Below are 15,143 nucleotides of genomic sequence, written 5' to 3' on the forward strand. Positions count from 1 at the left end.
AGAAGTTACTGTGGCCGAGTTGAAAAAGGGTGTTGCCTGTATTCTCCTCTAGGATTTTGATGGAATCTTGTCTCACATTTAGATCTTTCATCCATTTTGAGTTTATCTTTGTGTATGGTGAAAGAGAGTGGTCTAGTTTCATTCTTCTGCATGTGGATGTCCAATTTTCCCAGCACCATTTATTGAAGAGACTGTCTTTCTTCCAATGGATAGTCTTTCCTCCTTTATCGAATATTAGTTGACCATAAAGTTCAGGGTCCACTTCTGGGTTCTCTATTCTGTTCCATTGATATATGTGTCTGTTTTTTTGCCAGTACCACACTGTCTTTATGACCACAGCTTTGTAGTACAGCCTGAAATCTGGCATTGTGGTGCCCACAGATATGGTTTTCTTTTTAAAATTCCCCTAGCTATTTGGGGACTTTTCTGATGGCACACAAATCTTAAAATAATTTGTTCTAACTCTCTGAAGAAAGTCCATGGTATTTTGATAGGGATTGCATTAAACATGGTAATTGCCCTGGGTAACATTGACATTTTCACAATATTAATTCTGCCAATCCATGAGCATGGAATATTTTTCCATCTCTTTGTGTCTTCCTCAATTTCTTTCAGAAGTGTTCTATAGTTTTTAGGGTATAGATCCTTTACTGCTTTGGTAAGGTCTATTGCTAGGTATCTCATGTTTTTGGGTGCAATTGTAAATGGGATTGACTCCTTAATTTCTCTTTCTTCAGTCTCATTGTTAGTGTATAGAAATGCCATTGATTTCTGGGCATTGATTTTGTATCCTGCCACGCTACCAAATTGCTGTATGAGTTCTAGCAATCTTGGGGTGGAGGCTTTTGGGTTTTCTAAGTAGAGTATCATGTCATCGGTGAAGAAGGAGAGTTTGACTTCTTCTTTGCCAATTTGAATGCCTTTAATGTCTTTTTGTTGTCTGATTGCTGAGGCTAGGACTTCCAGTACTATGTTGAATTGCAGTGGTGAGAGTGGACATCCCTGTCTTGTTCCTGATCTTAGGGGAAAGGCTCCAGTGCTTCCCCATTGAGAATTATATTTGCTGTGGGCTTTTCGTAGATAGCTTTTAAGATGCTGAGGAATGTTCCCTCTATCCCTACACTCTGAAGAGTTTTGATCAGGAATGGATGCTGTATTTTGTCAAATGCATTCTCTGCATCTATTGAGAGGATCATATCGTCCTTGGCTTTTCTCTTGCTGATATGATGAATCACATTGATTGTTTTACGAGTGTTGAACAAAAAAAAAAAAAAAACAAGTGTTGAACCAGCCTTGTGTCCCGGGAATAAATCCTACTTGGTCATGGTGAATAATTTTCTTAATGTATTGTTGGATCCTATTGGCTAGTATCTTGTTGAGAATTTTTGCATCCATGTTCATCAGGGATATTGGTCTGTAATTCTCCTTTTTGGTGGGGTCTTTGTCTGGTTTTGGAATTAAGGTGATGCTGGCCTCATAGAACGAATTTAGAAGTACTCCATCTCTTTCTATCTTTCCAAACAGCTTTATTAGAATAGGTATGGTTTCTTCTTTAAACGTTTGATAGAATTCCCCTGGGAAGCCATCTGGCCCTGGACTTTTGTGTCTTGGGAGGTTTTTGATGACTGCTTCAATTTCCTCCCTGGTTATTGGCCTGGTCAGGTTTTCTATTTTTTCCTGTTCCAGTTTTGGTAGTTTGTGGTTTTCCAGGAATGCATCCATTTCTTCTAGATTACCTAATTTATTGGCATATAGCTGTTCATAATATGTTTTTAAAATCGTTTGTATTTCCTTGGTGTTGGTAGTGATCTCTCCTTTCTCATTCATGATTTTATTAATTTGAGTCTTCTCTCTTTTGTTTTTAATAAGGCTGGCTAATGGTTTATCTATCTTATTAATTCTTTCAAAGAACTAACTCCTGGTTGGTTGATCTGTTCCACAGTTCTTCTGGTCTCGATTTTATTGAGTTCTGCTTGAACCTTAATTAACTCTCGTCTTCTGCTGGGTGTAGGATCCATTTGCTGTTTTTTCTCTAGCTCCTTTATGTGTAAGGTTAGCTTTTGTATTTGAGTTCTTTCCAGTTTTTGAATGGATGCTTGTATTGCGATGTATTTCCCCCTCAGGACTGCTTTTGCTGCATCCCAAAGATTTTGAACGGTTGTATCTTCATTCTCATTAGTTTCCATGAATCTTTTTAATTCTTCCTTAATTTCCTGTTTGACCCTTTTATCTTTTAGCAGAATGGTCCTTAACCTCCACGTGTTTGATGTCCTTTCAAACTTCTCCTTGTGATTGAGTTCTAATTTCAAGGCGTTATGGTCTGAGAATATGCAGGGGACGATCCCAATCTTTTGGTATCGGTTCAGACCCGATTTGTGACCCAGTCTGTGGCCTATTCTGGAGAAAGTTCAATGTGCACTTGAGAAGAATGTGTATTCAGTTGAGTTTGGATGTAAAGTTCTGTAGATATCTGTGAAATCCATCTGGTCCAGTGTATCATTTAAAGCTCTCGTTTCTTTGGAGATGTTGTGCTTAGAAGACCTATCGAGGGTAGAAAGAGCTAGATTGAAGTCACCAAGTGTAAGTGTATTATTATCTAAGTATTTCTTCACTTTGGTTATTAATTGTTTTAAATATTTGGCAGTTCCCACATTCAGGGCATATATATTGAGGATTGTTAAGTCCTCTTGTTGGATAGATCCTTTAAGTATGATATAGTGTCCTTTTCATCTCTCACTACAGTCTTCGGGGTAAAGTTTAGTTTATCTGATATAAGGATGGCTACCCCTGCTTTCTTTTGAGGACCACTTGAATGGTAAATGGTTCTCCAACCTTTTATTTTCAGGCTGTAGGTGTCCTTCTGTCTAAAATGAGTCTCTTGTAGACAGCAAATACACGGGTCCTGCTTTTTTATCCAGTCTGACACCCTGCGCCTTTTGATGGGGTCATTAAGCCCGTTCACGTTCAGAGTTACTATTGACAGATATGAGTTTAGTGTCATCATGATATCTATTCATTCCTTGTTTTTGTGGATTGTTCCACTGAACTTCTTCTTAAAGGGGAATTTTAAGAGTCCCCCTTAAAATTTCTTGCAGAGCTCGTTTGGAGGTCACATATTCTTTCAGTTCCTGCCTGTCTTGGAAGCTCTTTATTTCTCCTTCCATTTTGAATGAGAGCCCTGCTGGATAAAGTATTCTTTGTTGCATGTTCTTCTCATTTAGGATCTTGAATATATCCTGCCATTCCTTTCTAGCCTGCCAGGTCTCTGTGGAGATGTCTGCTGTTACCCTAATACTCCTACCCATAAAAGTCAGGGACTTCTTGTCTCTTGCTGCTTTAAGGATCTTCTCTTTATCTTTGGAATTTGCAAGTTTCACTCTTAAATGTCGAGGTGTTGAACGGTTTTTATTGATTTTAGGGGGGGAATCTCTATTTCCTGGATCTGAATGCCTGTTTCCCTTCCCAGATTAGGAAAGTTTTCAGGTATGATTTGTTCAAATACATATTCTGGCCCTTTGTCCCTTTCGGCGCCCTCAGGAACCCCAGTTAAACGTAGGTGTTTCTTCCTCAGGCTGTCGTTTATTTCCCTTAATCTATCCTCATGGTCTTTTGTTTGTCTCTTTTTTCCTCAGTTTCCCTCTTTGCTATCAACTTGTCTTCTATGTCACTCACTCGTTCTTCAACCTCGTTAACCCTCGTCGTTAGGACTTCTAGTTTGGATTGCATCTCATTCAATTGATTTTTAATTTCTGCCTGATTGGATCTAAATTCTGCTGTCATGAAGTCTCTTGAGTCCTTTATGCTTTTTTCTTTTTTTTTTTATAAATTAATTTTTATTGGTGTTCAATTTACCAACATACAGAATAACACCCAGTGCTCATCCCGTCAAGTGTCCCCCTCCGTGCCCGTCACCCATTCACCCCCACCCCCCGCCCTCCTCCCCTTCCACCACCCCTAGTTCATTTCCCAGAGTTAGAAGTCTTTATGTTCTGTGTCCCTTTCTGATATCTCCCACACATTTCTTCTCCCTTCCCTTATATTCCCCTTCACTATTATTCATATTCCCCAAATGAGTGAGAACATACACTGTTTGTCCTTCTCCGATTGACTTACTTCACTCAGCATAATACCCTCCAGTTCCATCCACGTTGAAGCAAATGGTGGGTATTTGTTGTTTCTAATGGCTGAGTAATATTCCATTGTATACATAAACCACATCTTCTTTATCCATTCATCTTTCGATGGGCACCGAGGCTCCTTCCACAGTTTGGCTATTGTGGACATGGCTGCTAGAAACATCGGGGTGCAGGTGCCCCGGCGTTTCATTGCATCTGAATCTTCGGGGTAAATCCCTAACAGTGCAATTGCTGGGTCGTAGGGCAGGTCTATTTTTAATTCTTTGAGGAACCTCCACACAGTTTTCCAGAGTGGCTGCACCAGTTCACATTCCCACCAACAGTGTAAGAGGGTTCCCTTTTCTCCGCATCCTCTCCAACATTTGTTGTTTCCTGCCTTATTAATTTTCCCCATTCTCACTGGTGTGAGGTGGTATCTCATTGTGGTTTTGATTTGTATTTCCCTGATGGCAAGTGATGCAGAGCATTTTCTCATGTGCATGTTGGCCATGTCTATGTCTTCCTCTGTGAGATTTCTCTTCATGTCTTTTGCCCATTTCATGATTGGATTGTTTGTTTCTTTGGTGTTGAGTTTAATAAGTTCTTTATAGATTTTGGAAACTAGCCCTTTATCTGATATGTTATTTGCAAATATCTTCTCCCATTCTGTAGGTTGTCTTTGAGTTTTGTTGACTGTATCCTTTGCTGTGCAAAAGCTTCTTATCTTGATGAAGTCCCAATAGTTCATTTTTGCTTTTGTTTCTTTTGTTTTCGTGGATGTATCTTGCAAGAAGTTACTGTGGCCAAGTTCAAAAAGGGTGTTGCCTGTGTTCTCCTCTAGGATTTTGATGGAGTCTTGTCTCACATTTAAATCTTTCATCCATTTTGAGTTTATCTTTGTGTATGGTGCAAGAGAGTGGTCTAGTTTCATTCTTCTGCATGTGGATGACCAATTTTCCCAGCACCATTTATTGAAGAGACTGTCTTTCTTCCAGTGGATCGTCTTTCCTCCTTTGTCGAATATTAGTTGACCATAAAGTTCAGGGTCCATTTCTGGATTCTCTATTCTGTTCCATTGGTCTATGTGTCTGTTTTTGTGCCAGTACCACACTGTCTTGATGACCACAGCTTTGTAGTACAACCTGAAATCTGGCATTGTGATGCCCCCAGCTATGGTTTTCTTTTTTAAAATTCCCCTGGCTATTCGGGGTCTTTTCTGATTCCACACAAATCTTAAAATAATTTGTTCTAAGTCTCTGAAAAAAGTCCATGGTATTTTGATAGGGATTGCATTGAACGTGTAAATTGCCCTGGGTAGCATTGACATTTTCACAATATTAATTCTGCCAATCCATGAGCATGGAATATTTTTCCATCTCTTTGTGTCTTCCTCAATTTCTTTCAGAAGTGTTCTATAGTTTTTAGGGTATAGATCCTTTACCTCTTTGGTTAGGTTTATTCCTAGGTATCTTATGCTTTTGGGTGCAATTGTAAATGGGATTGACTCCTTAATTTCTCTTTCTGCAGTCTCATTGTTAGTGTATAGGAATGCCATTGATTTCTGGGCATTGATTTTGTATCCTGCCACGCTACCAAATTGCTGTATGAGTTCTAGCAATCTTGGGGTGGAGGCTTTTGGGTTTTCTATGTAGAGTATCATGTCATCGGCGAAGAGGGAGAGTTTGACTTCTTCTTTGCCAATTTGAATGCCTTTAATGTCTTTTTGTTGTCTGATTGCTGAGGCTAGGACTTCCAATACTATGTTGAATAGCAGTGGTGAGAGTGGACATCCCTGTCTGGTTCCTGATCTTAGGGGAAAGGCTCCCAGTGCTTCCCCATTGAGAATGATATTTGCTGTGGGCTTTTCGTAGATGGCTTTTAAGATATCGAGGAAAGTTCCCTCTATCCCTACACTCTGAAGAGTTTTGATCAGGAATGGATGCTGTATTTTGTCAAATGCTTTCTCTGCATCTAATGAGAGGATCATATGGTTCTTGGTTTTTCTCTTGCTGATATGATGAATCACATTGATTGTTTTACGAGTGTTGAACCAGCCTTGCATCCCGGGGATAAATCCTACTTGGTCATGGTGAATAATTTTCTTAATGTGTTGTTGGATCCTATTGGCTAGTATCTTGTTGAGAATTTTTGCATCCATGTTCATCAGGGATATTGGTCTGTAATTCTCCTTTTTGGTGGGGTCTTTGTCTGGTTTTGGAATTAAGGTGATGCTGGCCTCATAGAATGAGTTTGGAAGTACTCCATCTCTTTCTATCTTTCCAAACAGCTTTAGTAGAATAGGTATGATTTCTTCTTTAAACGTTTGATAGAATTCCCCTGGGAAGCCATCTGGCCCTGGACTCTTGTGTCTTGGGAGGTTTTTGATGACTGCTTCAATTTCCTCCCTGGTTATTGGCCTGTTCAGGTTTTCTATTTCTTCCTGCTCCAGTTTTGGTAGTTTGTGGCTTTCCAGGAATGCGTCCATTTCTTCTAGATTGCCTAATTTATTGGCGTAGAGCTGTTCATAATATGTTTTTAAAATCGTTTGTATTTCCTTGGTGTTGGTAGTGATCTCTCCTTTCTCATTCATGATTTTATTAATTTGAGTCTTCTCTCTCTTCTTTTTAATAAGGTTGGCTAATGGTTTATCTATCTTATTAATTCTTTCAAAGAACCAACTCCTGGTTCTATTGATCTGTTCCACAGTTCTTCTGGTCTCAATTTCGTTGAGTTCTGCTCGAATTTTAATTAACTCTCTTCTTCTGCTGGGCGTCGGGTCGATTTGCTGCTTCTTCTCTAGCTCCTTTATGTGTAAGGTTAGCTTTTGTATTTGAGTTCTTTCCAGTTTTTGAATGGATGCTTGTATTGCGATGTATTTCCCCCTCAGGACTGCTTTTGCTGCATCCCAAAGATTTTGAACAGTTGTATCTTCATTCTCATTAGTTTCCATGAATCTTTTTAATTCTTCCTTAATTTCCTGGTTGACCCTTTTATCTTTTAGCAGGATGGTCCTTAACCTCCATGTGTTTGAGGTCCTTCCAAACTTCTTCTTGTGATTGAGTTCTAATTTCAAGGCGTTATGGTCTGAGAATATGCAGGGGACGATCCCAATCTTTTGGTATCGGTTCAGACCCGATTTGTGACCCAGTATGTGGTCTATTCTGGAAAAAGTTCCATGTGCACTTGAGAAGAATGTGTATTCAGTTGAGTTTGGATGTAAAGTTCTGTAGATATCTGTGAAATCTATCTGGTCCAGTGTATCATTTAAAGCTCTCGTTTCTTTGGAGATGTTGTGTTTAGAAGACCTATCAAGGGTAGAGAGAGCTAGATTGAAGTCACCAAGTATAAGTGTATTATTATCTAAGTATTTCTTTACTTTGGTTAATAATTCGTTTAAGTATTTGGCAGCTCCCACATTCGGGGCATATATATTGAGGATTGTTAAGTCCTCTTGTTGGATAGATCCTTTAAGTATGATATAGTGTCCCTCTTCGTCTCTCACTACTGTCTTCGGAGTGAATTTTAGTTTATCTGATATAAGGATGGCTACCCCTGCTTTCTTTTGAGAACCATTTGAATGGTAAATGGTTCTCCAACCTTTTATTTTCAGGTTGTAGGTGTCCTTCTGTCTAAAATGAGTCTCTTGTAGACAGCAAATAGATGGGTCCTGCTTTTTTATCCAGTCTGAAACCCTGCGCCTTTTGATGGGGTCATTAAGCCCGTTCACGTTCAGAGTTACTATTGACAGATATGAGTTTAGTGTCATCATGATATCTATTTAGTCCTTGTTTTTGTGGATTGTTCCACTGAACTTCTTCTTAAAGGGGAATTTTAAGAGTCCCCCTTAAAATTTCTTGCAGAGCTGGTTTGGAGGTCACATATTCTTTCAGTTCCTGCCTGTCTTGGAAGCTCTTTATCTCTCCTTCCATTTTGAATGAGAGCCTTGCTGGATAAAGTATTCTTGGTTGCATGTTCTTCTCATTTAGGACCCTGAATATATCCTGCCAGCCCTTTCTGGCCTGCCAGGTCTCTGTGGAGAGGTCTGCTGTTACCCTAATATTCCTCCCCATGAAAGTCAGGGACTTCTTGTCTCTTGCTGCTTTAAGGATCTTCTCTTTATCTTTGGAATTTGCAAGCTTCACTATTAGATGTCGAGGTGTTGAACGGTTTTTATTGATTTTAGGGGGGGATCTCTCTATTTCCTGGATCTGAATGCCTGTTTCCCTTCCCAGATTGGGAAAGTTTTCAGCTAGGATTTGTTCAAATACATATTCTGGCCCTCTGTCCCTTTCGGCGCCCTCGGGAACCCCAATTAAACGTAGATTTTTCTTCCTTAGAGTGTCATTTATTTCCCTTAATCTGTCTTCATGGTTCTTTAATTGTTTATCTCTTTTTTCCTCAGTTTCCCTCTTTGCCATTAACTTGTCTTCTATGTCACTCACTCGTTCTTCCACCTCGTTAACCCTCGTCGTTAGGACTTCTAGTTTGGATTGTATCTCATTCAGTTGATTTTTAATTTCTGCCTGATTGGATCTAAATTCTGCAGTCATGAAGTCTCGTGAGTCCTTAATGCTTTTTTCTAGAGCCACCAGTAGCTGTATAATAGTGCTTCTGAATTGGCTTTCTGACATTGAATTGTAATCCAGATTTTGTAACTCTGTGGGAGAGAGGACTGTTTCTGATTCTTTCTTTTGAGGTGAGGTTTTCCTTCTTGTCATTTTGCTCAGTGCAGAGTGGCCAAAAACAAATTGTATTGGGAAAAGGAAAAAAAGAGAGGAGAGAAAGAAGGAAAGAAAAGAAAAAAGAAAAAAGAAGAAAAAGAGAAAGAAAGAGAAAGAAAGGGGAAAAAAAGGATGGTGGAAGCAAACAGTAATCAAAAAGGAAAGAAAAAAAACACAGGGGAGTATCTTCTGTTTCTGTATACTTTAAGTCCCTTGACTTCCCCTGGAACTTTCCGTCTAGCTGGTCTTCTGGGGCAGGGGCCTGTTGTGCTGATTTTCAGGTGTTAGCACTTGGGGGAGCTGCTCTGCCCCCTGCCTGGTGCCGGGCTCAGTGGAGGTTGTTTACCCTGTGAGGCCCCAGGAGGAACAGCGCTAGTGGCGGGGCCAGCTCTGGAGCCCTGGATTCAGCTCCCACAGTAACTATGGAGCTCTCAGCCTGCAGGGGCCTGGAGGCTCCGGGGCGGGGCCGCTGATCTGCTCAGCTCAGGGCAGGAGCGTCCTTGCTGTCCTGAGCCCTCCTGGCCTCTGCCTGTCCCCAGGGGGGTAGCCGGATCCTGGGCTGTGTCCCCGGCGCCCAGTGCTCCCGGGCCTGCACTGTTGGATTCACGCTCCGGCTCTGCAGCCGCCTCTCTGCGGAGCCGCCGCCTGAGCCCCTCCGAGCTGCCCCGGGTCCCGCCGTGCGCGCTGCAGCCCTTAGGGAGCTCGGCACACTCTCCTGCGCACGCCGCAGGTGTCTGTTAGTGTCCCAGGGAGCCTGAGGGCATCCCCGCCCTCCTGGGTCCTGCTCTAACTCCCTGTGGGCGCCTTTCCGCCCGCCCGGGAAGGTTGGTGCATCTCCTGCTTCTCCGGGACGGGGCTCTCCTGTCCTGGGGACACTCGCCCCGGCCTCAGCCCGGCTCCTCGCGGGGCCCCTCCCACTCGGAGGCCTTTTGTTTCTTTATTTCTTTTCCCCCCCGTCTTCCTACCTTGATAGAAGTGCGAATTCTTCTCACTGTAGCATTCCAGCCGTTCTCTCTTTAAATCTCGGGCTGAATTCGTAGATTTTCAGGATGATTTGAAGGTTATCTAGGTAATTTGGTGGGGACAGGTGATTTGGAGACCCTACTCTTCCGCCATCTTGACCCTCCTCCCCCAAATTTTCCAAAATTAATATTACAGTCCTAACCACAGATCTAGGAATTTTAGAAAACATAAATTAGGATAAAAACTAGAAAATATATACCTGTGCATATCATATTCAAGTGGAGGAATATTGGGGTGCCTGTGTGGCTCAGGCAGTTTCGCATCTGACTCTTGATTTCAGCTCAGGTAATGATCAGAGGGTCATCAGATCAAGCTCTGCATCAGATTCTGTCTTGGGCATGGAGCCTGTTTAAGATTCTCTCCCTCTCCCCCTACCCCCACCTCCCCGCTAGGGCTCTCTCTAAAAAAAAAAAAATGGTGGGATATCAAAAACAAAGAGAAAATATTGAAAAATGAAAACAAAACAGAGAAACCAACCACATTACCTATAGAGAGGAACAGGGTAAGAATTACATCAGATTTCTCTCCAGAAACCTTGCAAGCTTAAGAAGATGAAGTGAAATATTTAAAGTGTTGGAGGAAAATATCCACCAACCTAGAATTATGTATCTGGAAGCCTATTCTTCCAACATGAAGGAAAAATAAAGACATTCTCAGACAAAAAGAGGAGAGAGAGAGAGCCAGAGAGAGAGAGAGAGAGAATTTGTCTCCAGTTAATCAATATTCTTCAGTGAGAAGGACAATTATATAGGTCAAAAACTCAGATCTCTCTCTATATTTTTAAATAGTATTAGAAAAGGAATAAATTAAGATAAAACGAAATATTCTTTTTATTCTTAATTGACTTAACAGATAACAGATTTTTCAAAATAGTGTCAAAAGTATGTGTGGTGATTACAGCTTATAGACAAGTAAAATGAATGACAGCAATGTTATAAGGGATGACAGGGAGGAATTGGAAATACTCTGTTATAAAGTTCATGCACTACTTGTGAAGCTGTACAGTGTTAACTGAAAGTGAATTTGGGTATATTGTAAATGTATATTGCAAACTCTAGGGCAACTACTAAAACAAAATAAAAACAAATATTGTTGATATGCTAAGAGAAGAGAGATGATATCATATAAAATAGAGAAGACAGAAAAAGAGAAAAGAAATGAAGACTAAAGGCAACATAGGAAACAGTAATAAACATGTATTTAGTTTAATATCTATTATCCAACTATATCAATGATCACTTGATCACTTTAGATGTCAACGGTCTAAATACACCAACTGAAAGAGACTGTCAGGGTAAATTAAAAAAATAAAATCCTGTTACATGTAGCCTAAAAGAAACACACTTTAAATATAAAGACATGGGTAAATTAAAAATAAAGGGATGGAGGGATCCCTGGGTGGTGTAGCGGTTTAGCACCTGCCTTTGGCCCAGGGCACGATCCTGGAGACCCGGGATCGAATCCCACGTCAGGCTCCCGGTGCATGGAGCCTGCTTCTCCCTCTGCCTGTGTCTCTGTCTCTGTCTCTCTCTCTCTCTGTGTGTGACTATCATAAATAAATAAAAATTAAAAAAAATAAAGGGATGGAAAAAGAAATACTATGCTAATATTAAACAAATGAAAGCTGGGGTAGCTCTATTAATTTCAGACAAAGCAGAATTCAGAGCATGAAACCTTACCAGGATAAGGGGGGTGGATAATACATAAGGATAAGAAGCTCAATTGTCAAAGAAGACATAACAATCTTTACTGTATATGCATCTAACAACAGATTGCAGAAATATGTGAGGCAAAACTGATAGAATTGTGAGGAAAAAATAAACAAAGCCACTATTATAGTTAGAGACTTCAATACCCCTCTATCAGAAATTGACAGATTTCAGTAGGTATAAAATCAGTAAAAACCAACTTGAGCTTAACAGCACCATCAATCAAAAGGATCTAATTAACATTTATAAAATACTTCATCTGAAGCAGCAGAATACACATTCTTCTCAAGCTCACATGGAACATTCAGCAAGATAGATCATATCCTGGACATAAAACACACCTTCACATTTTTAAAAGGGGTGCCCATGTGGATCACTCAGTTAAGTGCTTGCCTTGGCCTCAGGTCATGATCCCAGGGTCCTGGGATCAAGCCCAGTGGCCCGCTCCCTGCTCAGTGGGGAGTCTGTTTTTTCTTCTCTCTCTGCCTCTCTCCTCTCAACTCATGTTCTCTCTCTCACTCTCTCTCAAATGAATAAATAAGATACTTCTTAAAAATGTTTAAAGAATATACATCATTCAAACTATGGTCTCAGGGCAGCCCTGGTGGCGCAGCAGTTTAGCGCCACCTGCAGCCCAGGGTGTGATCCTGGAGACCCAGGATTGAGTCCCATGTCGGGCTCCTTGCGGGCAGCCTGCTTCTCCCTCTGCCTGTGTCTCTGCCTATCTCTCTCTCTGTGTGTGTTTCTCATGAATAAATAAATAAATAAATCTTTAAAAAAAAAACAAACTATGGTCTCAGATCACAGTGGAATTAGACTAGAAATAAATTACAGAAAAATAACTATAAAACCCTAAAATACCTGGAGATTAACCAGCACACTTCTGAATAACACTCAGGTCAGAGAACTCCTAAGGGAAACTAAAATATTTTGAAAAAATGTTATGAAAATACAATTTATCAAAACTGTGAGATGCAGCAAGACAGTGCTTACAGAGAAATTTTATAGCATTGAACAAATATATTAAAAAATAAAAAAGATCTAAAAATCAATAATTGAAGCTTCCACCTTAGGCAACTACAGAATGAAAAGCAAATTAAAGCCAAATTAATCAGAAGGAAAAAAAGATAATAAAAATTAGAGCAGAAAAATCAACGAAATGAAAACAGGAAATCAATAGAGAAACTCAATAAAACCAAAACCTGGTTCTTTAAAAGATTATTAACATTTATAAGTCGCTAGGTAGTTTAAGGGGAAAGAGAAAAACACAAATTGTGGATACTACAAATGCTTCTATGGACATTAAAAGGATAATAAAGGAATAGTATGTACAACTTTGTCCAAAACATTGATAACACAGAATTGCAACAATTCCTTAAAAGACAATCTACCAAAACTAAAACAAATATAAATAGATAATCTGCATTAACCTATAACTATTAAAGAAGTTGAATCAATGCTTAACCTTCCAAAAGAGAAAGCACCAGGCTCAGGGTCACTGGTGAATCCTACAAAACATTTAAATAACTAATTATACCAATTTTATCTAATCTCTCAAAGAAAATAGAAGCTGAGGGAATAATTCCCCCCCCAAAAAAATTCGGAGACTGGCATTATCCTAATACTAAAACCAGGCAAATACATTACAAAAAGAGAAAACTACAGACCAATATATTTCATGCAGATAGATGTAAAAATCCTCACAAAATATTAGCCAATAAGCCCCAACAATGTATAAAAAGAATATACACTACAACCTAGTAGAATGTATTCCAAGTATGCAGAACTGTTCAACGTGCAAATCAATTAACATAATCAATCACATCAAAGATTAAAGAAGAAAAATGATATGATCATGTCAATAGAGCAGAAAAAGCATTTGGCAAAATTCAACACCCATTCATGATAAAAACTCAGAAAACTAGGAATAGAAGAAAATTCTCTAAACTTAATAAGGAGTCTCTACAGAAATTTACAGCTAACATAAGGGTAAGATGCTTTCTAAGATGCTTCCTGCTAAGATCAGGTACAAAGAAAGGATATCCCCACTCACTATTCTTGTTTAATATAAAACTGGAAGTCCTAGCTAATGCAATAAGAGAAAAAAAGGAGATAAAGGTAGACTGACAGGGAAGAAAGAATTAAAACTGTAGTTGTTCACAGATGACACAATTGTCTATAGAAAATCTCAATCCACAAAAAAGCCCTGGAACTAATGAGCAATTAGCAATTCTGCAGGATACACGGTTAATACGCAAATTTCTATTTTTTCTTATATACCAGCAAAGAAAAATTGGAATTTGTAATTAAAAACACAATACCATTTATATTAGTACCAACATTAAATATTTAGGTAAAAATCTGCAAAAATATGTATAAAATCTCTATGAGGAAAACTGCAAAACACCCATGAAAGAAATCAAAGATCTAAATAAGTAGAAAGATATTCCATGAGGATGAATAGGACAGCTCAAGATTTTCAAGATGCCAGGTCTTCCCATCTTAATCTATAGATTAAATGCAATACCACTCAAAATTCTACAAGTTATTTTGTGGATATCAGCAAACTGATTCTAACGTTTATATGGAAAGGCAAAAGACCAAGAATAGCAAACACAATACTGAAGGATAACAAAGGCAGAGGACAAACATTACCCAACTTCAATACTGTCCATAAAGCTACAGCATTCTAAACAGTGTGGTACTGCCAAAAGAAAAGACCAGTAGATCAATGCAACAGAAGAGGCTAGAAATAGATCCACACAAATACAGTCAACTAGTTGTTGACAAGGAGTAAAGGTAATTCAGTGGAAAAAACTATACTCATTTCTACAAATGGTTATGAAACAACTGGGCACCTATATTCAAAAAATGAATCTAGACACAAATCTTTCATCTTTCAAAAATATTAGCTCAAAATCAATCACAGAGCAAATATAAAACACAAAATTATAAAACTCCTAGAAGCTAATCTAGATGACCCTGAGTTTCATGATGACTTTACACAAAAAGTGTAATCCATGAAAGAACATATTAGTACATTGGACTTTCTGTAAAAGATAAAACTTCTCTGCAAAATATTCTGTTAATAGAACGAAAAGCAAACCAATGATTGAGAGGAAAAGCTTTGCGAAACAGACATCTGATAGAGCGACGACTGGGTGGCTCAGTGGTTGAGTGTCTGCCTTCAGCTCAGGGCGTGATCCCGGGGTCCTGGAATCAAGTCCTGTATTGGGCTTCCCTCAGTGAGCCTGCTTCTCCCTCTGCCTATATGTCTGTGTGTGTGTGTGTGTGTGTGTGTGTGTGTGTGTGTGTGTGTGTGTGTGTCTTTCATGAATAAATAAATAAAACCCTAAAAAAAGAGACATCAGATAGAGAAGATTGGTATCCAAAATATACAAAGAACTCTTAAAGTTACAATAAGAAAACTATCAACCCCACTAAAAAATGGGCAATGATCTAAACAGACAACTGATCAAAGAGAGAAAAGAAATGGCAAATAAGCATGTGGAAAGATGTTCAAAATTGCATGTCATTATGAAATTGCAAATTAAAAAACAAAAAAAAAGAGCCAA

The sequence above is a fragment of the Nyctereutes procyonoides genome, unplaced genomic scaffold (genome assembly GCF_905146905.1).
Source record: "Nyctereutes procyonoides isolate TBG_1078 unplaced genomic scaffold, NYPRO_anot_genome, whole genome shotgun sequence".
NCBI lineage: Eukaryota > Metazoa > Chordata > Mammalia > Carnivora > Canidae > Nyctereutes > Nyctereutes procyonoides.